The sequence below is a fragment of the Panulirus ornatus genome, chromosome 20 (assembly GCF_036320965.1).
Source record: "Panulirus ornatus isolate Po-2019 chromosome 20, ASM3632096v1, whole genome shotgun sequence".
Lineage (NCBI taxonomy): Eukaryota > Metazoa > Arthropoda > Malacostraca > Decapoda > Palinuridae > Panulirus > Panulirus ornatus.
Genome location: NC_092243.1, coordinates 3,619,180 through 3,647,101, shown reverse-complemented (window position 1 = coordinate 3,647,101; position 27,922 = coordinate 3,619,180). Strand labels below are relative to the sequence as shown.

Below are 27,922 nucleotides of genomic sequence, written 5' to 3'. Positions count from 1 at the left end.
CTGAGGAAATTCATCCACATCGCCATAATCCTGATTTTCCGCGTGGAGGGGAAGTAGAATTCCGGGATAATCTACTTTTAAGTTGTAGCTGATGCCTGATACCATATTGGACCGGATATTAGAGACGGTTCTTAATGCCGGCTAAATATTTATCTTTCATCAGGGTGAGTGAGTGGATACCATCCCTTAAGGGCGCGTCGCACCAGAGGGAGGAGGGCCTATTGCTGCTGCTGGTGGCGTCGCCGCAGGAGACTCGGCATGGCTCCTCGGATGGCTCTGTACGGCTCGGATCACCGCCAAAACGTGATCCCTCCACATGACATCCGGGTGGTGGTGATGACGGCACTCACACCAGGGATTACCACTTCCATCGCCGCAACACACGCCAACGATGACATACTTTTGAAACCATGTTCATGACTTCTTAAAAGGATGCCTCAATCACATACATTCTTCTTTACTGTTCCCATCCACTGCAGAGGATTAGAGATACGCTCAATTGAAGTATATAGCAAAGGCTTTATACTATCTAATGCTCCACCTATCAGCATGAGAGAAAAATATGGGAAATTCAGTGACATTCTTTTTTATGCGAGCAGAGATCGTACCATACCGATCAAGGGTAAAATGGAATACATAACACTCAGATGGTAACGAAAACCTTTCAAAATCAGGCTGGAAGGATGGCCCTGAGGTGACCTTCTACCCCTTCACACACTGGGAGGAATGTCCGCCTGTTCCCTCCGCTGGTCCGCACTACCAGTGTTGCATTCTTCACCTCACCAGACCACTCACGGTCAGTACACGTCGCCACACCCACAAGCAATATCACGACCAGTACACAAGTACACTAGTACCTCCTGCATGGGCCAACACCCCAAACGCCAAGTCAGTTCTCGGGTGAAGAGGCAAGTCTTTCTCTCCGTCGAAGTTACATACATTCGTGATGACAACGGCTGTGTATACCGATGCCATCACCGGCAGGAGGAGGTGATCACTGGCCCAGCCCAACGCCCGTACGATCCAGCGATGCAACTCTTTTTCTTTTCCTCTTTTCTCGTCCGTCCGTCTTTCCCAGGCCCGACACTCACGATAACAAGGGAACACTGCTTAAGTCTCTGTCTCCCAAACAGGTGGATCCGCCTTAAACAGAACCTTATATGCCGTTCATATATACCCATGACCTGAATGGGAATGTGTTCCGGACGAGATAACACACACACACACACACACACACACACAGAGCGTCCCCCGTAACATCTGATACCTTTATGAGAGGTCGAGATTGGCCTGGGATTGTCCCCCCTCTGGCGCTACCTGCACTACCCGACATATGTAAACTCCGGTAAACCTCCCCACCGACGCTGTGACCATACGTCATTGCTGCTACGTCACGACACGACTGACGCCCACAGGATACGATCCCCCGTCACGCGTGGCCATGCAGGGGAAACTGCAATGACTAACGTATGTCTTAACCAAGCCCTCAACACTTACATCAGTTCGAGAGAGAGAGAGAGAGAGAGAGAGAGAGAGAGAGAGAGAGAGAGAGATTTCAGAATTTCGCCAGAGATTACAAGTACTCATAATATGTAGAAGACTTACATATACTACACCTTAAAAAAAGCATTTTACTTAAATCAGACGTCTTAATTCACCTTCGATATATCATATCGTACATTCCAGTCCTGATGGTTAGCTACTGGAATAAATGAGAATTTCTTCTTCATTCGTTCAAACGACACAAACTTTTCGATGGTTACAAAAGAATGCACGAACTTTGTAGTTAACTGTCTCCAAACGGGTGATTCACGAGCCAGTCAAAAGCTGCTGTTGTCGTGGATGCTACGTGCATTAACAAAAAGCTGACCAGTCAATTCTGTCTTCCGATGAGGCAGCGAGTATACAACAGGAGAACCAGTGTAAGGGTATGGCTGTGAGCAAGTCACTAACTCCAGGCGGGACTGTCGAACGTGTGAGCGCGCGCGCGCGTTCTACATCATCCTCCCGCCTCAACGCCCTGATGATCACCTCGGCTCCCCGACCGGCGAGGCGCCTGGCGGCGGTCGGTTGGCGCGGTGATGCTGGTCACGCGGTGATGGTCGACTCCTTCCTGTAGCCCCACACACGTCGCTCGCAACACCTCACACTAACCACCTTCGACTTAAGAGTCAAGAAACACAGCAAGTCCAACTGCAGAGGAACCTGGAGCTGTAATAACAATACTGTGAACACAAAAGCCGACAACGACACTTCGTTCCACACCAAAGTACACTTGGCCAATAATGAAGCACAGAAGTACATTCGAGCAAAACTGTTTTACTGACCCAACCTAACGAGGTGGGTAAGGTCTGTTTCGTAATAAATTCCTCGCTGGGGAAGAGGCAAGGAGGTTTTTAGAGAGAACATGTAAGAAACGATTAGAATAAACCAATGCAAAGCAGTCCCATTGATTTCAACCACTTTCTTCCACGAGTTTCGGGTAACAGACGGCAAGACAACCCGTCGAATTACTTACTTTCCGAAACACTATAACTGCGTCAATGGAGGATACACATCCTTTTAAAGCTGGACCACACAACATGTCCGCCAGGATGCCATCCTGAATCGACAACAAACAAATCAAGTCCTCGTACAGGCACCATCATGCCACTACAATGTTGGCTTGGTGTAGGACATAATACCAGGGAGGTTCCCCAACAAGGGAAGTCTTAAAGAGTGTTAACAATAACAGCGTACATCACGGGAAAAATGGTCGGCCTTAACTATTGCACCAACGGACACAGATCGGGTATGATAAACACAAGGCACGAGCTGGAGATGGTATAATGAAAGCACTGAGGTTACTGGGCGGGCATGATGGGTAACGGGGCTGGCCTAGGGGGGAACCAAAGGTCCTGGTAAGGAACTTGGGTGAGGTTGTGCACGGGTCTGGCGGGTGGAATGTGAAAATGGCTACATTCACGAGAGCGGAAGGCCTCCCTACCCTATACAATCCACTCTTCACCGGCTTCGAGTACAATAAAAAGGCAAGATAAAAGTAATATACGATCGTCCTACTCTCCAGTGACCTACTAAAGATTCTTGACACGAATGGAACTGTTTTCTTTAAAAATATAACAATATTCCCGGAGGAGTTGAGGAGCGAGTAAATGGGTTAATCATTCCTGGTGGACAGAGGATAAAGGGTAAGGTATTTCCCCCCAGGCGCCCGGACACTGCTGCAACAGTCCCTTGTTAAGACTCTCCCTCCTCCAGTCCTCCTCTATTCCTACCACATGTCCTCAAATGTTCACTCTTCCTTATCTGATGCTTCCCTAACTCACTCCCTCCCTCTACCTCCTCTCAGTTCTTTTTCTCTATCCTCATCCCTCCGCGCCCATTTGGCCAACATTCCACAGAGTGATTTACTGGACCTACATCGTTGTCCAGTGCTGTCCTTGCCGTCTCACGGATACTGACACTCTGGCTGGATGTTAGGATGTGTTCTGACACCAAATGGATTGGAAAGAGATCATCAGGGCAACTGCTATGGGTGCTGTTCTATCTTCCGCAGCTCAACCTGGGGTGCCTCTTACCGCACCAGTACCCGCCCCATCAAGTACGTCTTGGGTCCGGCATGCCAGCGGTGACTCCCTCACCCGGACCCAGCGTTTAAGCTCCCTCACCCGAACCCAGCGTTTACCTAACTCACCCCTCACGCAACACGACCACGCTTTCTTAAACCATTCAAGAAAAACGCATAACCATAACACTACACACAACACACATACTTATCACAAGTTAGCATCGTAACACGACACAAAAAATACATACCACAGGATTTTACCTGCCGATCTGTGCCTTCAGGGCAGCCCAAAGAGAAAACGTAACAACAAAAGCAAAGTGGATGACCCGACCACTTTCGAAACTTCCACTTACTCTAATTTCGATCTAAATCTACAAAATTCTTTTTCAAAATCTTCCTCGGGTCTTTCCTGAGGAGATTCTTTTCTCTTACTTTAGTTTCACTACACCCAGACTGCAACAGAACTCACTCTCGTGCCTCTAACCTCAAAACACAACCAGTTCCTCGACGTGCCCCAAAGCCCAAACACACCCAGCCCTCAAGCGTTGCCCCCCAAAGGCCACACGAGTCAGCACAAAGCAACCCACAATCTTCGCAGTCAATACCTTCCAAAAAGTGTAACTCAATCGTCAGCGAACTTGTATCACCTCTGTGACCTGATCCTGTTCTGAACGTGATGTGTTGTGGAGTGCTGGATCGGGGAGGACCAAGAGCCCTTGAGGGAGAGAAAGGGCAGGTCAAGGTGAGGGGAAGGTGTGGGACAGAGAAAACGGGGAAGGCAGCCTTGGGTACGAAGGGTAGCAACAACAGGCACCCGCGGCTCACACTGCCACATACAGCGTAACAGCGTAACACGATACCCCACGAACGCCGTCCAACAACCCAAAACGTGATCAAAGTATACTTCAATGTAGACGGAGGAAAGGAAGGCACAAAAAGGCTTGGATACTCGCTAAAACACAAAGTGCCTTGTTCAAATCCTTATCAGTTATTTATTTCTATGTAGGATCTTGCTCACTGGGCATACTTCCTCTGTACATATCTGCTGCGTAATAAAGGCTTAGATGGAGTTCCAAACATCGCTATGGATACCTTGCCTTCGCCCCTCGCCCCGTCAAAACCACCCTCCCCAACGTTACCACATGCCCCCGACACGTACCTTGGAAGTATCCATTACCATACAGTCGCCAGTGCAAAACGGGGCCGGGAGGACAGCCCCGCAGAAGGGGCCAGGGAAAAGAGGAGGGCGAGGGACGTGGGTGCTTCCCCTCCCACACACACGCACCAGCGACTAACCATTAACACGTCGCTCCATCGGTTCCACACACATCACTGGGACGGGATATAATGGGGCAGGAAGGAGGGAAAAATAAGGAAATGAAAAAAATGTAGACGAGGAGGCAAAGGAGAAGATGGAAGAACTGAAGGGAAGTGATAGTCAGGGAGACCAGGAAGGAGTAACAGCACCAGCAGGACCATGGAACAGGAGGCGGGCGCCAGATAGAGGACACGGCGCTGAGGTAAAGCTCGACCGCAGACAGATATGTGATCCACTATATAATGCAGGGAGTACGTCAGTCACCTGACACACACACACACACACACACACACACACACACACACACACACACGCGGCTCTGAGCTGCCAGCCACCCGCCTCCTGGGTCACTGGGAGGTACATGCCTCCTAGGGTACGCACCCCGTGGTGTTACAGCGGTAGCGGTGCTCGGCAATTCACCAACTAGACAGGCGGCGCAAGCTGAACTTCCGGATCCTGAGACAAAGGTGGCACGTGGGGCAACAAACACCTGCTGGGGTTGGTGGCATCTGTGTATTTACCTTTGTTTGAATTCCTTTAATCATAGTGATGTAATTACCTTAATCAGTTACTAATACCTTATTCAGAGACTCAATTGAATACCTAGCAATTCATCTTTATGAGAGTAATACTCTATTCATGACCCCCCCCCTCACCCCCACTAATATGGAATCCAACTCATCAGTTAGTATCCAGCTGAAGATAATGTATATTTCAAACCATCTCATGTCATGAATTTATCATGAATCATTACGGGAGCTGGAGGGGTCCGCTGGTGGCGGAGAAGACCATGGAGAAGGTTGATGGGTGGTGGTGTGTGCGTGTATCATCTCCTACGGGACATCACCAACTCCTGCTGAGAATAAAAATTTCTGAAATCAAAATGAATATACCAGTTTGAATCTAGGCCCACTCCACACTAGGATCAAGTTCTGCAGCTTCAAACACCGCTATTCACGTCCCTGAAACACAACAGACTCTCGCTAACGTCAGCACAGTCGCCGGCCGAAGCTATCAGAGGTTCGACGAACAAGAGATCCCGAATAACCCCACGGCAGAGGCGTTGGGGGGTCTGGGTGATCTGATGTCCAGGTCGCAATAAGTCGCTCTCCACTCTTCCGGCACCCCACGCCACCTCACCCACCATCCTAGTTCTCCTCTCCCCAGCTCTCTACGTCCCTTCTCGTAGCGTCCTATGCCTCCCTGTCCCCTAGCAACTTAACTTCCCTCTTCCAGCGGCGAATGTTTCCTACGATAGGAACATAAGTCTCCTCTCCATCCCAGCACTTCGTCCACTATCCATGCATAGCACACCTCTTGTCTCACTCGGTGTGGTGAGTAAATTGGGGGGGAAGTTCTCACGCGTCTAGCAACCCAGTGCAGATGTGGCTAGCCATCAACCCTCCATCTCAGCTCAAGTCATCTGAACGTGAGTCCACCACAAAGTACAGAAGAGGAGCGAGTGAAAAGTGAGCTGTGTGATGAATGATAAGTTTACGGAAAGGTAACGTCACCACGACAGAACAAGAGAGAGATAGAGAAACAGAGGGAGCAGGTCAAGCCTGGAGCCAAGGAGAGAGAGAGGGGGAAGTCAAAGTAGGTCTGCTCGTTAAGGCCGGCTAGGGGCATCAGGGGAAACGGCGAAGCCTCGACGTTGCCGCGGCGGCGTCTTGGTTACTATGACAACCGCCTCCCGCAAGGGTGATGGACAGCTTGGGCGGTGGAGGCGGAGGAAGAGGAAAGTAGGTCAGAGGCTCCTGCTGTCGCTGCTTCCCTCACTCCCATACTCCTCTTGCTCAGTCTAACGGCTGCTCCCATGTCTTCCCCCTAATAACAAAAGTTGCAAATGAGACCAGAGGAACTCTGTCTTCAAACTGTTTATGTCCTCGGCTACCGCGATATAACCCAAATGTTACGCAACAACAGTGATTTGAAAACTCCTTGCATAAAACTGGCACGACTGGATCAATATCACTCGTATCCAAGACTATACGGTCGATGGTTGCATCAAACTGAGGACATCTGGCATTTAAATTCTAGACACAGACACGAGCACAAGGTACCGTCAATACGACGCACAAAGCCACGTTTCCCAAGCGAACCTCTGGGATGAAGAGAAATAAGTCCGGGTAATTACACCATCTTGAGCCTAAAGCTTCACCTGATGCAAATTTCCCGACAGGGTGGGTGACACACACACACATACACACACACACACACACAATCGATGTAGACTTTTGTGACACAAAAATGGGTTCTGCTCTCCCGTCTGTAATTTGAACGGACGCTTTCTTGTGCACGGGCGATGCCGCCCAGGGCTCTCTCTCTCTCTCTCTCTCTCTCTCTCTCTCTCTCTCTCTCTCTCTCTCTCTGCAATCCGGAGGCATCGAAATACCGTTTAGTTTCACTTTCTACTTCCTGCGATATTCTTCAGGGCACTAAAAATAAGTAAGAAGATGGTTAACCAGAATTCAATTTTTCCACAACAGGATACCGTAAATGCCGGTCAAGAGGTAAATCCAGTGTTAACCTCGGGTGCCTCCCGGTGTCAGGGATATTTGACCTCTGTGAGCACCGACGGTAACAACACGAACATAAAGATGATGATGATGATGATGACGAGAGAGAGAGAGAGAGAGAGAGAGAGAGAGAGAGAGAGAGAGAGAGAGAGAGAGAGAGAGAGAGGGGGGGGGGGGAGTATCTACGTCATGACGGGGGATCATCTAATCCAAACTTGCTTTCCCTAGACAGCTCCCACGAGCCCACCTCCTCCTGCTGCCAGTGAGGCGACCATCGCCGTCAGGTCCGCCTGTGTCTGGTTGCTATGTGGGAGTCACAGTCTTATTCCCAACTTACGAGCTTTAACCTCACGGGCTGGCCAGGGGCCAGATGAACTTCTTTGTATTCTGCTTTTTTTTTTTTTATGATTACCACTTGGAGCCCCGGGAGTAGGGGAGGAGGGAGGGGATCATTAAAACAACTGCACACCCCAGTTCTCTTAAGACTAGGTTGTGAAATTTGGCTACGAACTTGCCCTGCTGGCTTTTTGTGATACCTGAACCTAGTACTTGGGTAGCAGTGTATGACCTGGATCTACCAACACCCCCGGTTTCCTTCTCCAAGATACGAGTTGGTTCTCCTGTCTCTTGTGTATCTTTCAGCTAACTCCCTATACCTGGACTGGGTTCTTCTGCCGAACATCGCAGCTTATGTACGACTACACACCGGGTTAAGGGCCTTTCGTTCAAGCTCTCGCCCAGACAGGAATCGTCTTTTCGAATGCGGGGGAAAAAACCTTTGATCTGCTACACGAAGAAATCATATCATTCCACAAAGTCTTACGTCCGGAAGCGTGTACTGAACGTTATACCTGCGCGTGTGGAGGTGGGGGAAGCAGAGGTGCGGATCAGGGTAAAGAAACCTTACAATAACCGCGTCGTCACACCACCGTCAAATTACCCGGTTCAAACAATCAGCAAGAGTGGAGGGTGTGGTCCGCGAGACCACTGGTTCCCAAGCAGTGGCAAAGCCGAGCCACTGGTGTTGCGCCAGTCAAGTGTCATCCAGATTGTACGTGATGCTAAGGTTTTTGAATCCTCACTTTGCAGTAATATGGCGAATAAATACATTTCTAAAGACTGTTCGACGATATGCCTTATACATTCCTATATTCAGTAATGTCATTACTGTAAGTCTTTTTCACGTCTAAAGTATTTCAACCATGTTAAACTTACATTTCACGACGTAAAGAGTGGAGGAAAAGACACGTTCTGGGTACGAGACTAGAAATGTTTGAAAACCACTGCTTCAGGAGCTGGCTCACGCCACCAGACACCGAACAAGCCTCAAATAATCTTCAATTTCCCACACGACTTGCGACGATCCCAACCACCAGCACAAGTTGTCTTCTGGGAAAACAATGAGGGTCACTTAAAACTAAGTCGTCTAGAGTTCAGATTCAATCCTTACTCGTTTTCTTCGTGTCTACACAAAAGTTGCCGTCCTTAAGCCCCACACGGACTAAAACGACCCTGAAATAACACACAAGTTCATTTTCCCCCCAAAAAATAAACCTCGTGAAGGTCGTATGACAGAAAACGATCGCATATTCCTCAGCATCCCGGCTAGGAAATTATCAATGTCCAAGACGGCGCATGTTCCATTTCAACGCTCACTTCGACAGTAACCATCGCACAGCACCGAGGAACTCAACCACTTAGTGACTCCAGGGCAGCGGCAGAGGTGCCGGCGACACAGTAAAGAGGGTCAGAGGTGAGGCTGCGGTGGCGTGCGTCAGCAGGTAGTTGGGAGGAGAGGTTCCACCACATGACGTACTTTCACCTACCTGCCCCACGTCAGACCCATAACCAGCGAGTGACACAGGCGCCCCCGTCACATCCATCAGTTTTGCCACAACACTATAACCCCTGGAGCACTCTCGCCGTGTCACGCGGCTCCTTCGCATAAAGTCATCTACATCGTCATCATGCAACCACTGATGGAGTGTACGACTATCGAACGGGGGATATCTAGGCGTGTTTTATGTTCAACTCTGACAGTGTTTAATCAATCACGTTTACCCAATGACAGGAAGGGTAGCTCCATTCTGATGGTGTCTTGTGTGCCAAGGGCGAAATAAGTAAAGCATCGATGACCAACCGGAGGACCTAAGGCGCCTGTAGCAGTAAAACTGGGCACCTCACTTCGTCGGGGTGAGTGTAAGGCTAGTAGGGTATACTATGATGAAGCTAACTGATATCAGTATAGGTGTATCCTGTGCGCTTAGGTGATGAAATACGTACCAACGTCACAGAGCAGATAGTGGTGATCATATCAGAAAGGTGGTGCGAGCGAAGGACCTGTACTGCCAGCGCTGCCAGAGTACAGAGTCACACCTTGACCAACGGTCCACGATCCGGGGACAAAGGTTCCCCAGTAGGTGCTGAGGGTGTATCCAGGCCAGCAGGCAGGCAAGGTGAATAATTATGATATCAGCCGTGCAGGGCAGAGAAGCTGGGAGGACCTCTGTGACGCAACGTTGGTCCCTAATGAACGGGGAACCCACTTTCCATCCCAGAGGGTGAAATCTAATGGGTCTTTTCATCGACTCCGGTGCCAGCCAGGTGGGTGTGGTGCTCGAATGATTTGCTGGAACACGTGAGGGAGTTAAAACCTGACACTGGTCATAACTCATGCTGGCTCTCACCACCACCACCATCGAAAGAGTCATCACTACCAGCCCTCATACCACCACCCAATAGGTCACCACCTTCCGGTCCTCACCACCCCCACGGCACAAACAAGATGCCAACCCTGTCATCCCAGCTGGTCCTCACCACCACCACCATCAACACCAGTGCTTCCTTCTACACATCGCCCGTGTTTCTCTACCCACATGAGTGACAAATCCGCTTCTGCATTTGCTTTCTGTTCCCGTTTATCCAGTCGTCCAATTACTCAGGAGAGTACCGAGCGCTCCCACCCTTACCCACCCGTGACATTCCCCCTGTCCCTTTGTCTGTGACGACACCCCCGCCACACCTTCATGACACACACTTTGCCACGCCCGCTCCCTTCGTGTCATGACACATGCAGCCATGCCACGCCTCAGTCATGAGGCACGCCCTCCTATGCTCCTGCCATGGAATACACGCCCCTGCACTCATCACTGTAAAGATCAACTTTATTACTACCACTCTCCCGTGAATTACTTAAACCCTACCACAGTCCCGTCATGGAACACACCCCTTGCCACGCCCCCAGTCACGACGTGCGTCTCGCCACGCCTCCCACGACTGAGACGTCCCACGCTTCGTCAAGACCCACGCCCTGTCACGTCCTTACCTTTGCTAATGAGCTACACCTGTACAGTCGTACCTGGGAACAATTTATGGCACCTTACTGTCGCCTACCAACCAGATGTTCAGTGAATTAGGGTGTCGGCGCATGTCCTCCTTAGCCTATGACACGCAGGAACAAGGACCATTCATTGACATCATATTTCTATAATAATACAGCAAAAACACCACGATTACGCATTACCAACAACATACGTCACGATGCATCTGCTGTCTTAACACAGTAACAACTGGAGGATAATATTACAACTGCACAGGATACATTACCTGGCTTATGGTAAAGCCTCCCAGCTCTATACTCGCCACTACCATTTACTCCCTAAAAAACAAAGATATAATATCACCAACAGGCAATTGTCTCTCTTATCAAATCTCCCTATAGATAGCGCGTGACTCAGTGCCCAACGCTACAACACACAGAAACATCGGTCGACTGCCGATGACAAGAGAAATCCTCGCCTCATGGTTCGCGCGAGTCTTCCTGCACCAACGGTGGCCAGCAGTTGGCTAAAGACTCCCCTCGAGTGTACGGAAAGCAGGACCGGGATTTAGGTGTCAGGGATGGCGCTCTCCAGGTAGCCGTCTTTGACAATGGACAAGCGCAAGAGCGCAACACTGCGCCGCACTAGCATCTGCACCCTTGCAACAACAGGAAACCACTGCACATCACCTACTCCTCCTCCTCCCATACCCTTGCGCCTTCGCCTGAACGCAGTGAGCTGTAATCAAGAAGCAGCCAAGCACAGGTCGCGAGTACAAGAGGTTGGGCGTCATTGAGTACACTCCCGCAAACGGCCTGTGACGATGTTGATGCCTAGTTCTCCCGGCCGGTGACCCCCCGTGGCTGAGGCCCTTGGCTTGGCGTCCCCGGCCGGTGGCCCTGTGGTACGCGGTGTCCCCGGGCCGGTGACTATGAGGCTGCAAAACCCTGTGTCCCCATCGTATGACATCACTGTTCAGACGAGTATGGCAACAAGGGCTTCCAAGGTTTGTCTGCTTGCAAGCAACCTACTGCTACACAAACATACACTATAGTTTCCCCCCTCAAGCTTCACACACTTCGACTCGCAAAACCTACGAACGTCATGATGATGCACAGTGAAAGCAGGAGGTGCTACATGCCTCACCACGAGAAATGTGGAGCATCGGAACCCACATGATCCGGACGAAACCTTCGTCAAATCCCCGAGAGAAGTGGAGGTGCGGCTGATGCAGGGTTGACGTCATGGGTTATGTTGAGGGGGTTGACAACACCCCAACAAATGTCCCGTAACAACACCAGCAAGAGGATGTGGGCACCACACACAGAACTACGTGTCCTCCACATTACCTTCCCACCATTCACTAACGATATACTAAGTGTCACTTTAACCTCTATGTTTAAAATAACTAACAGAATACGTTTAAAACTCGCGAACTTACTCTTACACAGCAGGAAGTCAACTGCAGGGGGCTCTGTGTAAGCTGTGCTTGAAGCGCTGCCAACCAAGAGTAAGAAAGTGTGCGGGACGTGCTTGTTACTGCTGCTCTGGCTGGCCTCGCTAGTCTGCCTGCCCCTGATAACCCCACCAACCTTGTCGTACACACACACACACACACACACACACACACACACACACACACACACACACAGTAATCGATGCTTCCCTCGTCCCACTGATAAGTTTCCTCCCTCTTATCTCTCCCTCTTATCACTTACCGTCCTGCACCGCCCTTTAATAACAATGAACGTTTATCCGATACCCATTACCGTCGTCTCCAAGCACTCATAAACGCACACACACACACACACACACACACACACACACACACACACACACACACACATGTACTTCATGTACTTCGCAAACTTTTAAGATCCAGTCACTATGACTACCTGGCGATCTTCCCCCAACCAACCTACTCTTCCTCACCTGCTTAGGGGTAAAAAAAAAAAAAAAAAAAGTGTCAGGTTGGTCGTGAGTGTGTGTAACTAATGGCTGCCATTACCCGCCGCCCCAGCGTCGGACGGGGCTAACGACTGCCAAAGCAACGTACACTGACTTTCACTAAAATAATGCCAGGGTTAATTGGTGGGGGGAGGGGAGGAAGAGGGTGAGTTGGAAGGGGAGGGGAGGGGAAACGCGAGAGAGAGAGAGAGAGAGAGAGAGAGAGAGAGAGAGAGAGAGAGAGAGAGAGGTAGGGGCTCTCTTACTGTCAGTGATGGAGAGCGGACGGTGGGCTTCACCTCAGCTAAGCCAGGGGTAGGATGGACAGGAGAGGGAAAGGGGTGTATGCCTGCATGCTGGGTGCTGAGGCCCCAGTAGACGTAATGGTCCACAGTAACTCAGGTGGGGTCCTTCTACGGCCGCGGGGAGTGTGCTTTTCTCCTCCTCCCCTTCCTCCCAACCTATTCTCCCCAGGACCTACTCTCCACTCGTCACACCCTTATGTGACCTCTTTCAATTCAACCCCAAAATATTGGACCACACACACACACACACAGGCCATCATATGAAATCTAAGATGAAACTTGTTTGACAGGTCGTGAGGAATTACTTTTACAGCACAAGAGTAAATGAATGAAATGAAGTGAATGAGACTCTAGTAACTGCGGTCAGCATTTAAAAGTTTAAAGAGGTGTATGACAATAATGCTTAAAAGCTGGGACCCTACGAGAATTAAACATCTCTACACATACCGTGTAAATAGGTAATAAAAAATAGAAACAGGTATTTATACACAAGTACCACACATATTGATGTGGTGAGAATCTGACATCTGGACGGAGAGGAGGCAGTAATGCATCCGAGAAAGCATGACCAGTGAAGCCGAGACGTGAGCAGCGGTGCCCTGGGCAGGAGCAGCAGCTGTGCAAGGATATACTAACATGCAGAGTGTCTGGCTGACCTCACACCGCCCCCGTCCCCCCACACCCTGACAGCTGTCACACCACAACAACCCACAAGGTCAAGTCCTCCCTCCCTCCCTCTCTCAAGCCCGCCCTTCGCTTTCCAACGCATCTCCTTTCATTTCTTCTTCCGGGATACCCCGATCTCCTTCTCCCTCCACCAACAAAGTTGAAGGAAAGCTGTCGTGCCACTGCCCTTTTCTTGTTTCCGTCACATCACAAACACCAAACGAAAAGAAATACCTTGAGAAATAACCTTGAACTTTACTTTCCAAATTGATCCACTGATGGTAACACGTGAACATGCATCCCACACGTGTGTGCGACAGCGCATCAACCCCCAACCCAACACGCGACAACTCAACCCGTTAAGTGCGAAACTTTAATCCATCCAGTACGACAACTATACCTCAAAAGTACGAGAGTTTAATCTCTTCGGTACGACAACTAAACCGCCTTAAGTAGGGTAGTTCACTATCTTCAGTTCGACAATTCAACTTCTTAAAAAACAACCCAATTCCTTGTGCACGACAACTCAACCCTCTTAGTGAGACGTTCCAACACCTTGACTATGACAGCTTTAAACTCCTGAACACGGCAGCTTAACCTCTTCATTACGACACCTTACGTCCTTGGACACGATTGTTAAGCCCCTTAAAATACGTTAACTTTATTCAACGTGCTTAAGGGCTTAATCTATCTATACAAAAGCGTCCCCTAGTGAAACAGATGGACATTTAAACCTAACGAACTGCACGGCATAAATAATGTTCTGTGGTGCCGCATATGCATCACACTTTCTAAATGCTTATGTTAAGTCGTTTATTTTTTTTTTTGTTTTGTCTCAAGACATTTATAAATGTTGCCCTTAAAAAAGAGATAACGAAAGATGCTGGAAAAAGAACGTAAGTTTACGAGGAAAAGAAGATTCACTTGACACTAATGAAGGACTGGTACCGTTACTTACGTCAATAATAACAACAGGTCGTACCGTTACTTACGTCAATAATAACAACAGGTCACACAGCTGAAGGGGTCGTGACAGCTAACTGTTACGTTTGGGGGGGGGGTGTGTTCAGCCAGCCAGGCATGGTAGTGGTCCAAGGGTAACGGCCACACACATACATACACACACACACACACACACACACACACACACACACAGCCGAATGGCTTACTAAATCCAATAAACCGTTATTCATTATTTACACACACATACATACTGCACTTCCACACACACACACACACACACACACACACACACACACACACACACACACACACACACACACAAAAGCTGTGATATTCTAAAGCCTCTGCAAGTAATCTTCTAATCAGTGCATGTAAATATTGTGAAGACCACTCAAACATATTGAAACAACACGATCTGAATCAGATCACTTCAGGAATTGAAATAAAAACTGTTTCGTTCGACTACGACACCCAAGACTCAAAAGTAAATATGCAAGGCTGGGGAGATCAGAAAATAAATTGAGGAGGGAAGTACCGTACTGGATTACCGGAATACGAGGCAATGTATCATTCAGTGGTGGAAGGGGAACGCTAGCCTACACATACTGTGTGGTGAGCATTTGCTAAATTAGAGAAAATCATGTGGACACTGGAAACTGCAACAGCTCAAGCAACAAGAACATAAAGGAAGAGGAGGAGGAGGAGTCGCAAAGGGAAGCGAGGGTGAGCAGGGACGGGTCGCGAACTGGCCACCTCAGCGACGTGTGTATATACGTCGGTCTGACGTGATGTTTTGGCAGGAGGCAAGCATCACCACCACGGCCTGATGGGGCTACACTCTGCACACACACAAACATGTGCCACGCCCAACTACACCACTACCCTCACTCTTTCTTAACAACACCTGCAGCCCACAACTGAAGGGGGGGAGGGAAGTAGTCTGCAGCTCTGGTCAAGGAAGGGCGGGTTCCACTCAGTTTAGCGAATACGGGTGACGGAGCGAGAGGATATCCCAGATGCTAAACTTATTCATGGCATCACGAATGTGCAAAATGGGTCACTACATCACACCAAAGGGAACGTTTTAGCCTGACTGTCGGATGGTGGTAGAGGACCGAAGAATGCGGTACCATGAGGGGAGAAGTGCGGATCTTTCGGTGACTAGCAAGGTGGTCAAAACACAAAATGAACTGGAATAGATTAGTGGTAGTAGAAAGCTTGGTTCCAGATGGTGGCGGAGGAGGAAGAGGGAGGAAAGAGGGAACCAAGAAGCCACTGAGATAAACAAGTGGAGCCAGCCTCCCAACCCTCGAAGATAGTAAAGTTTAGGTTATGGGTCTCGCTCACTTGCCACCAGTACTCAAAAGCTATTTAAATCACCTTACGTCATTGGGATCTCTCTCTCTCTCTCTCTCTCTCTCTCTCTCTCTCTCTCTCTCTCTCTCTCTCTCTCTGGCGCGCGCGGACTGACAGGGGGATGTTTACCTGCCAGGAACCTGTCAAATATCACTGGTGGCGGCAAATGCTAAAAGACGAGAATTCTACGGATCTTCTTTACGCTCGCTGACCCACGAGCACGAACGTTAAGGACTTCTGGCTCAAAATTTCTCGGAGAAGTTTCTGTGCATCCGCTAAGTCCGGATGAGAACATGAAGGAAATTCAATTTACATTAACTTGAAAAATTCTTCAACGGTGCTCGAGGCTTCTCGATGCTCGGTCTCGTTCTCTTGCCCCTGGGACCTGAGTCACACACAAACATAAACACCACGCGGCCAGCTCGCTCACCATGGTGACCAACCTATTACATCAAGGACATGAGGCGTGGAGACTGAATCTTCAATCAAGACGTACAAGGCTTAACGACAGTTCCCTCGTAACTAATTTCCAACACCGAGTACAATATGTTACCCGAGCGGAATGGACCTGAACTCACGATGTATATAATACCGCAGGTTCGGGTCATCATGGGGTGCTGAGGCGCACTCACCGGGGTCCTGACGCAACCCTTGTGCGAGTGACGGAGTAATGGTGACCCAGCCACATACCTGCGCCAGTGTGGCTACTGGCTAAACAATAATTCAACAGGACGTTAACGGGCATTTTTCATTTATAGGTTATCAACAATATAATGACACGATGTGGATGTAGAAACTGGACATCTTGAGTATTGTTTTTTACGGCCTTCAACAGATAAGGAGTGAACGGTGAAGGGATTTGATCCAAGCATAAGCCCTCACCTGACACGTGAAAGTTGACTTGTAATAGGCGAAGATTACACCATGAAAATTAGAGCTGTTCAATGTGCCTCAGTGCCATGAGCTTCACAGAAAGAGAGGAGTTGGGCCAGAGTTTGTGAGGTGACGTATGTCGCTGTGGAGTTGCGGCAGAGTTTATTAGGTGATGTATGTCGCTGGGCCACGCGACAGCAATGATTGGATCGTCCAACGTCAGTGTTTATGAAGGAAATATGAACACTAAATTGTTCCTTGATATAGTATAATGAAACTCTTCAACTGAGACACTATATTTTTAGGCTAAGGGACACAACAACAGGAATTCTAAATACTCATAATTTTCTTATACAAGTTCCATGTGTCACAAGACTACGATCTAGACGTCTCTAGATCAAAATGCTACTACTTTTAATAATACATCTGGAGCCACTGCCGAATACAACGGTAATGGAATACTGATTGTGTGTCTAGGGGGATGGATAGCCGTCCCTCTCTCTCTCTCTCTCTCTCTACAGCCAACACAGATGTCACCAAAACTAAACAAAGTGCCAGGAACGTCACCGGAACACTTTTCCAGGGTTCCAATTACCCAATATCCCCTAATGCGCCCCCCTCACCCAATCTCCCACGTCCCTCTATGGTTCCCCTAACATCAGCCATCGGGACAGATCCCGGAAGGGGGGAAACGATACCTTCTGCTGGGAAAGTAGGCGTAACAGACGCCTTACTGCTTGAGCGAAGCCATTGACATTTTCCAAACCCATCACAACACACACACACACACACCTCCATCCCCCAACACACTAACACCGTCCTCCAATCTCACACCGTGAACTACCTCTCTACCTAGCTCCCGCCCTCACACAAAATGAGGCGAGATGATGCAGACCGTTAACTCCCCCTCCTCCTTCCGAAACCCACCTCCCCCTCCCCCCTCCTTCACCGTCGAAGGTCTCGAGGCGGCCTCTCCCTCTGACATGTGTACACACACACACACACACACACACACACACACACACACACACACACACACACACACACATGGCCACTTGGCGCAAAGCAACTCCAATCGGAGCCTCGCCAATATACTAAAGATTCATTTATCAAGCAAAACAATCATCTAACAACACCATCTTTACAATGTAAGACCCCGAGCAACCTCGACAAAGCTTATGCCTGATGCTCCAATTTCAGTTCAGACATGACAGCCACGGCAGCCTCGGCCATTTTTAGTCTGTGTTTACATTATGGTGTTCGCTCGCGTCTCTTTGTCAAAAGAATTTCTCTTTCCGAAGGGTGGTGCATCTGCTGTCAGAACCAGTCCACTCTGTCCGAAAGCTCACCATTAAGGCTTGAGCCATTTTACGGGGCCCTTACCCCATCAAAAATAAAAGTAAAAATAATACTACGCAACTGTTACTTCCCACACACGTGGAAAGAATTACATGAGAGCATAGAGTTTCTTGTGTATATATGAGAGAAATTAAAGTGGAATGGTTTACAAAAGCTCTCATTCCACTCAAATGGTGCTGCACGAGAAACAAAGAACACCCGCCTGGCTGGCTGGCTGGTCAAAGACATGGAAAAGCGCGGGAAATCTTTCTGGCCGAAAACATTTCCCAACTTCCCATCTGGAGCCGTCCCTCTGGGATGATACACTCTTTTCCTTAAACCAAGGCTGTTTTCACCAAGTAACGTGCAAGAAGCTTTACTGTTTCCTTACTTTCAACAAATGAGAGTAATCTACAAATCTACATGCTAACGAAATTTGTTCATCGTCTCATTCGACGTTAAACATACATATACATATGTCAAGTACGAACATGAACTAAAGTTAATCATTAAACATTTATGAAATACATGAACAACAGTTTATAGCAGGCTGTAGAATGTTTAACCGAGTTTCCTTGGTAAAATATACATATCAATTTTATCGAGGGTAGCAGAGTTTTTTCAAACCGCCATTTCCCACGTCAGAGATAGAGCCAGAAACAAACGAAGAAACAGCTTAATTCGCTCACATTCACTCTCAAGCCGTCATGTATAAGGAAGTAAAAGCAGAGTATACACAACACATAAAGTATGATTACATATAATCATTTCCAGTTCAAACCGTAATGCAATTAGGATCGGGCGCACTTAATCAGCTCACAGATTACCTATCAATTATAAATACCTGATGTTACAGTTTGTGGCATAAACTGTTTTACTGTTATGTAAACGAAGGGAGCAAGTGCAGTGGTGGTGGTAAGGGCCTGGAGATTGGGCGCTCACGATAAGGACGCCTCCGATGAATCATGTTCTTAGAATGTGGCAACTCATGGGGCGTTGAATTACATCGCCATTGCCGTACATCCACATTCACCGTTTTGTTTTTCCCTCCCTCCTTGCTTATAACACTGTCTAATCTAAATAAATTATTATATATGATATCATGATGTTATCCTACGGTTTCGTTATCTCAAAAGATGCACAAGCTTAATACGTAACATTTAACAAAGTAATACGTGGCAATGAGCTTAGGGAAGAGTGACGGGTGCTTCTTGGCCAGTGCAGAAGGATCTCTTGACTGGCTCACCACGTGGGTTCCTCCGCCCACCCCAACCCACCCGCCGCCCCACAAGCACAGAGCACCTCCGCTCACCACCGAAGAACACTACACGCCCTGAGACACGACACACACCGTCCACATCGCCATGTTTCTGAACATTACACCCCTCCAATCACACAAAAACGTCCATTCACTTTAAATGCCCACAAATTTACTCCTCTCGCCTCTAGAAATGCATAACTATATAAACAAATGCACGAATTAATCCTTGAAATGAATAAATAATTCCAGCTCATACAACCAGACTCTCACTAATGCATAAACAGCCCACATCAGGCCCTCAAGCTGTAAACACTTCACCAAGCCCTCAACACCCGCTCGCACAACCACGCCCTTACGTGCTGCATATTCCAGGACACAGCACCACGCCCTCAAACGCCGCTCACCCTAATTTATAACAGGCCGCCGTCTAGCGTAACACATCATGCCTACACTACACCACCAGGGCCCTCGGCCACTCACTTTACACACCACACACACACACCACCACCACCACCACCAACAAACACTCCCCAGCCAGCGGTTGCCCCTCCCACCTACACCTTCCTTCCCGCCCACTACAGCAGGTCCGTAGATTGGGCCAAACAGTTTACCCCCCCCAGTAAAGCCCACCCTCTGGCAAAAGCAGTGTTAACAAATGCAGGCATCGCCAACCTCACTGACCTTTTCGGCTGATGTAATACCCTGAAACTTTCTGTGCATACGAATCGTCCGTTTTAACGCGACAGCTGCTGTGGCTTACTGCTTCCTGTCATTACCTGATTCCGAACATTTCAAGTCAGGGTGTAAATAAAAAAAAATAGCAGTGAATCACTACTGGAAAACAATGGCCAATTTCCCCTATATCAAAGCCTTACGCCATATCCTCCCAGGAAATGGCCAGGCAGGTCAACACTGAGGTGCGACCGTCTTTACTGCTGCAGACGTGTTTCCTTATCAAGTCACGGCACAGATCAGATCACCAGGATGGCTCACGACGACACTCGGAGGTCCTGGGCAAACACAAAGCTGCCGTAAAGGTTCACAGCACACACACACACACACACACAAACGATCTTCACCAAACAAGTACAGGCAAGTAACTTCTCACGCACACTGGCGGTGTTGTGGGCCATGCCCTGGTAGGAGCGACCTCAAAAGAGGGGCCAACGTGTCACAATCACCCATGCTGATGTATCTGTACCCACAGCATGCTCTATGCACGCCTCCACCACATGTCTAACCCTCCTTCTATGTGTCATTCATCCACACCCTCACAGAAACGCTTGTTCTATGTACGTTCAATACAAGGTTCTGTCTCTAGCCCGAGCATTTCTAAATACTCAACAGGTTTGTGAGACTTAACGAGTATTAATCAGACGGGTCAGCTTTAAAGTAAGGATATGACTTACACTTCTGATGTGGAATCAAAGAAAAGAAATTAGATACAACTGAACTTTGCTACATTATAACACACGTCGTCTGTTACTGGTGTGCTGTACAATGACGACTGGTCGGTCGACAATCCTCAAATCACTAGCCCTGAAGATTTACCCTTTCACTGAAGGCCTTTCCTCCAAGATCGGTGTATTGCCTCATCGGTAACTGAGGGTTATTGACCACATCCTCTCTCTGTCTTCGCTGTTAATACAATCCGATTGCCGGGCAAGAACAACAGTGGACTTCCCTCAGCTAATTTCAGTTGCTGACTCCATCCTTCCTCTTCCCGATTTTTGTCAAAGACGACTGACCAAAATCGTAACGTATCCAAACAACACAGGCTGGAGTAAGATTCACTGATCCCTTAAATCACGACTGCAAAGACGTTTTCACTGGAGTAAGATTCACTGATCCCTTAAATCACGACTGCAAAGACGTTTTAAAAGTTACCAAGAAATAACCATACACAATCTGAAATCAAAATGTAAACCCAATATAACTTTAACATAAAAAAATGTACTAGCATGTTGTATACTTATAATATCGCAGTCGATTAAAAAAAAATGGGGGAAAAAAATAACCTTGGCGTGTTGCCCGGCCTCGTTCGTAGCCACCGTCCGGATCGAGCTAGGAGGTCAACAATGCATGCTAAACACGATTTCCACCTTGGCCGGCAGCCAGGGACCTCCATCAACTCCGGCGTTGATTTCCTTACTCTCTGGGGACAATCACTCCACTGAAACTGTTCATTCATTTGCCAATGACGGGTAATACGACGACCGATTCTCCAACGGACTAATGGAAGACACAAACTTATCGAAACACACCTGGATAGTACTCGCTTGAAGTCCAATGTGCTACATGTACATGTGTGTGTGTGTGTGTGTGTGTGTGTGTGTGTGTTACAGTACGAACACCGGCGGCCGTGGTTCCCGAGGCTGGCAGTTTATACAGGCATGAGGTCATCACCACCAACCTACCCCACCCAACCACCACCAGCGGTCCTCTACCCTCCTCAGTGTCCGGGGATGTATACACTAACACAGGCCAATACTGGAACGCCAGGCTTGACGCTGTGCTGGTGTCGCGCGCGGACATCAAGCAATGAATGTAGTTACGATAGTCTTGTTGGAGTTATTTCGACACTAACATGCTCTCGAGATATCAAAATGGTGAACCTGAAATTCACATATACTCGTATCAAGGATTCCACTTTGATCACCAGCTTTTGTTACACCGATGATAAGAAAAAAGAAGACTTAGGCAGCTTTATCTCAATTCTACGTGGCGTTAAATGCCATCAGTTGGTATGATTTGGAGAAGCTTTCTACCGTCAACTAAGACTGTGCTGAAAATCCGATCTTTCATCGAAGCACGTCATTCAAAATCGACATTAGGAATTTGCATACGCTCTCATAACTTCCCGTTGAAGTACACTCCCGTCCTAACGATTGCACAGTTCAAGAGGGTTGCAAAAGCTTAAATCAGACCATATAAGGCGCAAAATCCATTCACTTTCGACTATTCTATCTTAGCCTTATTTTCTAAAGCTTCCTCAAACCAAAGCCTTCCTTCCGAGCCGGTGCTTCAGTACAATTATATACTCTAGTCAGAGTACACAGAGCCGGGAGTCTCACAAGAAGTGACTCAACTTACACCTTCCAATGCCCTTTACAAGTTTACACGGCCACCGATTCCTCCCACCTCACCTGACGAGCCACTTTCACCCTTCACAGGCCTCCACGCCGGCTCCTCCATCCTACCTTCTGATCGATCTGGACGTCCGTCCGCTGGGTTTGATCTCCCTCCTTGTCTTGTCGGTTCTCCCCCTCATCCACACACCTACTCAACTCACCAGCCTCAATACTAGCGGGTTCTTCTACCTTCCCCCTTACGATTGTGGGTACTGGCACTGGGCCAATATATATACCCGCCCTCCACGTATCGAAACAATGCATGTCATCCGTGACACACACATAAAAACAAGGCCGAGAGCTAATCACGACCCCACGTAACGATACAATAAAACAGTAAAGTCTGCGGTTCGGTTTTGCGGTTGGATTCCGTGTTATGAGTTGATGCTCTGGACTGGAAACAATGGCCTCGGGGGGCGCTCTCTCTGGTCCGTGAGTCACACCTACGAGCCGACTCCTGACGCCCCTTCCGCCACGGGTGACGTGACTGCAGCGCCCTGAGGGAGGAAATGCCACCCAATGTATGAATGAACGAACGTCTTCAGTCTTGACCCCATACAAACACGGGCGTAATGGCACTCTATGTTTGAGTTATTTCTTATGGCTGTAGCGCTGGGTCTCGGAGAATGAATACTGCCCACGTATCCCCTTGTGTCGTACAAGGCAAGTAATAAAAGGCTGGAAATCCTCCCGTCTTGTATCACACTTTACAAGGGAAGGAACTGTGGACAGCAGCAGAAAAAAAAATTATATATATATATATATATATATATATATATATATATATATATATATATATATATATATATATATATATACTAGTCATGACATGGTGATAACTTCTAATATCTTCTATTACCACAAGCAGCCTCGACGGGACCCAGTGGTGAGTTGCTGTATGAATTCTTTCGCATTCCTTTTTTGTTCTTCCTGTAGCACAGAGCCAGCAATCGAAGAACAAATTTTTTCTCAATTTACAACTTCTCAGACTCGGCGGACAACAACAACTGATGTGCCTCAGGGGACGAGGTCCTCCTGCAAGTAGAAGGGTCCCTGACCACGCACCACAACTGCTGCTGCTCTTGTTCCAGCAGATAATATCCTGCCTCTACAGGACGCAGCCGCTGCGTGTGGTGGACAATTTGCTGCCACGCTGCGGTTGGTGGTTCTCAGCGCCGATGGCAAGGACGTCACTGCCGGCGTCCTTTGGTCTGGCTCCAGTGGTTGAGGCAACCTCCAGCTCTAGCTGTTCAGGTAGAAGTCAAGTATGTGCTCTGTTCTGCTGTTCTGGCGAGGAAGGGTGGGTGCTGGTTGGGCACGGGTGAGAGCTAAGGTAAGAGAGGGGCGGCCGATGCAAAGAGCGCCCTCCATCGATGCATCGCGAAACACATATTTCCCCTCAAATCCTACGTGTCACCTACGATCCCTTGCTCTCCTGCTCATGCACAACACACTCAACCTCACACATCCGTGGAGATCTTTGCACATTCTTCTGCTTTATGATCCAGTCTCCATCTAGAAAGTCTGAGAATAAGAGGTACCAAAACCGCCCCAGGTTCTTGCTGCATGGAGAGACGACGGGGTAAAGAGCTCTTAAGTTAAGCGGTGTACCGAAAGAAACAGAAGTCACAAGGGCCCATCATTCAGATGTCAAAGGTCACACAGTAATCATATGAACGGTTACTTGCCCAGTGACGAGACTAGATTAAAGTCGAACTAGAGAAAGGCTGGAGAAGTTTTGATAGAAGTGGATGAAGATACTATAGAGTTAAGTCGTCAGCGTTTGATTGCATCTATTCTCTGATGAAACAAGAGCGATAGTTAATAATAAAAAAAAGATGAGTGCTGGAGGCAAAGCCCTTACAGCAGCTGATCGGGAGGGAGAGGGAGAGAGAGAGAGAGAGAGAGAGAGAGAGAGAGAGAGAGAGAGAGAGAGAGAGGGGGGGGGGGGGGGGGGGCTGATCCATCCATAATTATGGAGACAGGGAGGCCAGAAACGAAGGCAGATGGATATGAGGGAAGCACTACACCCTATCAAAAGCTTTCTGGTATGTCAGGTGAGACTTACTGCACAGGACCGCCCTGAGTTTCTCACGGATGATGACTAGACGACTCTCGAAAGGATATCGTCGGTGGATCTTGTCTCACAAAAACCATACTGATGATCAAAGAAAAGGCTGAGAGATGCATGACGTTTCAGGAAATGGAAGCTGAGAAAGGGATTCCGAGATCTGAGAAGCAGAAGTCGGAACAACAGGACGATAGTTAGAATTCAGGGTTAGAAATGTCACTTCCCTTGGGGTACGCTGCGATACTGCATGTTTCCTTGAAGTTAAACCTTGCAATTTTCCGAAAATAAACGGAACAGACGAGTAAGCACAGGAGCACAATCTTTCAAAAACGCGAGGATGTATGTCATTTGGTCGGCGAGAGACACACCGTGATGACGACCGCACAAAGTGTACTGCCCAAAGGAAGGACCCCGCCGCCACTTCACCGAGGCGGTCATTGATGTGTTCCACCGTATGTGCCACCACAGCCAACACGAAGAACTTCCACTCCCAAGAAGAGAGGAGGGAGGGAGGGAGGGAGTCCCCGCGTGTCATCAGGGTTTCCCCCCATATCTATCATCGACACATCTTGTGGGCCAAGATTACAATATTTATAAACATCACATCACTACAGCTTTCCTCCCTCTCTGAACCATTGTCACATTAATGTCGAGTTCTGCCACAGTGCTCGGGTCATGGCAGGCGATCAGCTGTGACGCATCCAACCGGCACCACCTTAACTCCGCCACAAAGATCTGCCCCCACACAAAGTTAGCCAGCAGCTAACGTTAGATCCACCTCTCTGACGGAAGGGAAAAGAGACATGACGCCACCACACTCCTTACCTCACCAACCCATACCCTTTCCTCCCCAATTCTGCAGCCTCGTCACCAAGAAGCCCCCAAGCCATGGCACCCTCGTTAGCCAGACTACCACCACCACCACCGACCTCCCACTCCACCTCCCATATACACTTGGCACTGTGCCTGTCCGGTGCCAGCATCGCCATTTCACTTTCATGCCGGAAGAGAGGACACACACACACACACACATACACACACACACACACACACACACACACACACACACCACACACACACACACACACACACTGATTCACTCAGGGGACGTGAAGGTAAGAGAAAGGTGACCATTCCTTTCCCTGAAATATACATGCAAAAATCAACGTGTGTGTGTGTGTGTGTGTGTGTGTGTGTGTGTGTGTGTGTGTGTGTGTGTGTGTACGAATGCACCAACAGTGAAATTTAATACGATTCTGAAACAGTGAAATTCTACTTATTTCGTTTTTCTCTTCTCTCTATGAAAGTTTATTACGAACTTGTTTTCTCAAAACACACACACGGTGTGTCTCGGGCGCCGGCTGCAGAAAGCGTGGCGAGTGTGAGCGACGGGCGACGACAACACGGCACAGGGAATAGTGGCGCGTCATGCACCTTCCGCCAGCCACCCATTATAACATTAGCGGCAGCTCGCACCCCACCCACCCCCGCCGGTGTCGAGCCGCGTTGCCTGCCAAGTTCAGATACTCCAGGTACGGGTCCACCCTCACCCACCTCCATCCTAACTTGGCTGCAGTCAAGCACCGAAAGGGGTACATATACACATGACGTCTCATCCTACAATACCACACTAAATGGGGAAGGTCTTTGTTCCCATTCTTTCCTGTAAAGATTAAAATAATAATAAAACCATCAACGATGAAGATCTTGCTTTCGTTATCTACTACAGAGTACATCATCACGCTAAATATGAAGGTCTTTGTTCCCGTCCTCTCCTACAGACTACAGCATCATGAAATATGAAAAAAAAAATGGCATAATGTTCCCTGGTGTAGCCTGAACATCTTGTGAAAACACGGCTGGCGTTCACCTGACCTACATCATCATAAGTCATATTACTACTACACCTCCTTCCACCGTCCTCTTCTTCCTGCTTCCCCCTCATTAAGGGGAACATCAGGTACGTTTCCTCTCAACCCCCGGGGCGCCTGGCTGGCTGGCTGTTCCTCCCCGCCACCTCCCTGCCCATCAAGACGTGTCCCAAGGCTCAACCTTGTGTTCTACATTCAGCAGATTGTACTCCGTCCACTACACCTCTCCAAGCTGGCACTGCCCTACTGTAGATAATTATTACGTGCATCTAAACTTAACTAAGGAGCATCGGGCCATTTTCCGTCGTTCAATACACGTACATATACCATGGAGGACTTTAGAATTTATCATGATCTTAATAACACCAAACTATCCAAATTATCTATAAACAAGCAATCATGTAACAGCACAACGCAAAAAAAAAGCTAAGTACACATCTATAAAATAAAACGTAAGATTCTTCCTAATGTTAGTAAAAGAAGCAAGCCATTGCATACAAGGGCACACCAGCAGTCACGCCGCGTCTCGCTCCCTGATACTGCTAAGATGGTGGAGACGATACAAGTATACGAGATAAGACTAGGCGAAATCTAGATGGCCAGAGACAGTGCTATCGTCACCAAGCGTTGGTGTATGACATGAGACGGGGCAGTCACGTAAGAACTACACGGAGTCGCCACGTGGTTAATCCCAACAAACACGCCACCACAATTCAGAACGACACGCTCCGTGTTTCTAAAGTTAACGAAGGGGGGGGGGGGGGGGGGGAATACGTGTAACGAAGGGGGAAATACGTGTAACGAAGGGGGAAAATGCGTGTAACGAAGGGGGGAAATACGTGCAACACAATCACTGGTAAAAAACAGATCGAAAAGATAACTAAGGCAACAAATGGGCGAAGCGTGAGGAGGGCGATAAGACTGAAGGTAAGAGAGACGGACGGATAATAACGCAGATAACGAGGAGAGACGATGATATCGACGATTCCAGCGTAGGTAACGAGCGGAGGAAAGCCACAGTGATCGGAGCGAGGAAGAAGGTGGTGGTGGTGGGGGAACACTGCGCGAGCTGTAACCGAGTAGAGCGGAAGTGTGCATCGATGAACAGACGGACGAGGGAGAAAAAGCGTACAGAAAAAAAAAAATGATAAGTTAGTCGAGCAGGGTGAAACATGGCTGTGCAGGGTGAGGATAGTAACAGTATCCTTGAACTATGATAATACTACAACAGCACACATATAACCCCCACCCTCCATCACGTCAGTGCTGAAAACCTTGTCCTCAAGGCCATTATTTGTAAACCAGGTTCCTTCGCAGAGCACATGGCCGAAGACAAGTCTCCAGGGTAACAGGGAAGGCCCTTTGGTAAAAGTCTCCAAGGAAGAATTTCATTCAAAAACTGCTTAAGTCAGCGG

At 48.4% G+C, this 27,922-nt stretch overlaps 1 protein-coding gene and 1 long non-coding RNA gene across 7 annotated transcripts in view; one reads left to right on the top strand and one right to left on the bottom strand.

Annotated features, from left to right (window-relative positions):
• The window catches only part of LOC139755874 (uncharacterized), a 30,177-nt gene extending 27,735 nt beyond the window's left edge, over positions 1-2,442 (top strand). The window contains exon 2 of the long non-coding RNA XR_011714185.1: positions 164-2,442. This is a non-coding gene — a long non-coding RNA (uncharacterized lncRNA). The remainder of the gene's footprint in view (positions 1-163) is intronic.
• klar (klarsicht) overlaps positions 1-27,922 on the bottom strand; it is a 353,898-nt gene that overhangs the window by 63,718 nt on the left and 262,258 nt on the right. The gene's annotated exons all lie outside the window — the stretch shown is intronic.